Source organism: Plectropomus leopardus, unplaced genomic scaffold, assembly GCF_008729295.1.
Source record: "Plectropomus leopardus isolate mb unplaced genomic scaffold, YSFRI_Pleo_2.0 unplaced_scaffold17014, whole genome shotgun sequence".
Classification (NCBI taxonomy): Eukaryota; Metazoa; Chordata; class Actinopteri; order Perciformes; family Serranidae; genus Plectropomus; species Plectropomus leopardus.
This window is the reverse complement of record NW_024618293.1, coordinates 303-2,106: the sequence shown is the minus strand read 5'-3', so window position 1 is coordinate 2,106 and position 1,804 is coordinate 303. Positions and strand designations below refer to the sequence as shown.

Sequence of the window (1,804 nt, the reverse complement as noted above, 5' to 3'; positions counted from 1 at the left end):
AACAAATTACTACCTTACCTATGTTTTATAACTTAAAAATAGAAACATAATACAAATGTTGCCTATTTTTATTTTTATACTTTATTTTTTTGCATACAATTCCCATACAGCTTTCAGTTTGCAATATACCACAAATAAAAATAAATATCTGCCAAATAAATAAATAAATGAATAAATAAAAAAGGTGAAAAAGAAGAAAAAATAAATATATGGAGAGATTAATGGTGTGGTTACACATCCCCATCTTCCAAAATCCACTTTTTCTCGAACACATTTTCCATATTCCTTATTTTGTGAGTCAATTTTTCCATAAATTTTACTTCACAATTAGACAACAACAATTAGATACAAAATAGGATGTTGAGATTAGATTTTTCCTCTGCAACTAATGCTTCCCCAACTTATTTACGTTTTAAGTAGTGCTTACTGCTGTTGTAAATGGGAAAATAATCTCCCTGCAGGAGCATGACCCTGACTAGCTTTAGGTCTGGACTGAATCTCAAGTGTTTGCAACATGCGGCTCCACCCCTGCTGATATACAGAGTGATATACGTGCCACGTAATACCGACCAACACAAACACCAAAACTGACAAGGAACTGGTAGTCTTACTGTAAATGTTTTCTTTAGTTAGGGGAAGTGGCAGCTTCTCTGTTCATTAATTCAACAGTAAAGCTGTGTACAGTGCAGCAAACTATGATCAGAAAAAACACATTTAAAGATAACCTACCTTCAGAATAAAGCAGAAGTCGGTCGGGGCTTTATATTTGCTCTTAAAGTCTTTGCCAAAGTAGACGTTCACGTTGTCAAACTGGACAAAGCAGACGAGGTCACGGGACGACTGAAAAAGAAAAAAAGGGATTCTGTTACTGCTTATTGAATTAATAATCTACAGCACAAGGGCAATAATATGGGCATGATCTCCTGTGTGAATGTTATGTTTCTGAGTAAGAGCTTCAAAGAGATCTAAGATATACATCAGGTAAATATATTGTAGGTATCCAGAGGGGAGTCAAAGCTGAGTGTGGCTGATAAAGCAGAAAGACTACGTCTTTGTAGTAAATGAAGAAAAAACTATATATATCTTAAAGTTTGCAAAAATATTTTTTTGTCACCACCAGTTTGAGCCCAACTGAAGGCATTAGACTAGATCAGAGTATTAGCCGCTGGATGTATGTTCTTAGTCTGGTCTTTGCAACAAAACGATGTCCCCCTCTGATCCCTGACCTTGGTTTTCCCTTTGGGCACGTAATAAATCCCAGAGGCCCTCAGCTGAAAGAGCCTTGGTTTCCAGGACTTCTTGCCATCTTCTTTGAGGTGCATCACCCCCTCGAGATCGGGCACGATGATGGAAGTGCCGCAGAAGTTCTCCTGCAGAGATGAAGAGGGATGAAAGGACGTCAGAGAGAAGAGCTCCCGGTGGGACGACGTCACTTTAAAGAAAATATTTCCATACCATATTTCACTTTGCGTGTTTGTTTTCTTACCTGTATTAATAACTCCTTGTCTTTGTCTTTTATGTCTTTGAGAGCTTTCTTATCCTTCTTCCAGAGATAAAAGTTCTGCAGGAATAAAACAAACTGCATTAGTGAATCTCTGGACTTTTACCCCAAAAAGCTCCAAACATTGTGGTGCTTATTTGTCATGAGCTGCATTTTATGATTGAAACTTATCAATTTGTTGCTGAATCACAATACATATACATATTTTCCTTGATTTTATGCATTTTATATACTCTGTTTTTATGCTTATTTTATTAATAATGTAAGTAGGTTTTATTTTATTTTCAATTTTATGTTATGCAT

At 36.0% G+C, this 1,804-nt stretch overlaps 1 long non-coding RNA gene across 1 annotated transcript; it reads right to left on the bottom strand.

Annotated features, from left to right (window-relative positions):
• Positions 1-640: 640 nt before the first annotated feature.
• Positions 641-1,570, bottom strand: LOC121964746. The gene is made up of 3 exons (XR_006107404.1): positions 1,487-1,570; positions 1,227-1,370; positions 641-840 (listed from the first exon to the last, which is right to left on the bottom strand). It is a non-coding gene; the product is annotated as an uncharacterized LOC121964746 (long non-coding RNA).
• Between the last annotated feature and the right edge of the window lie 234 nt (positions 1,571-1,804).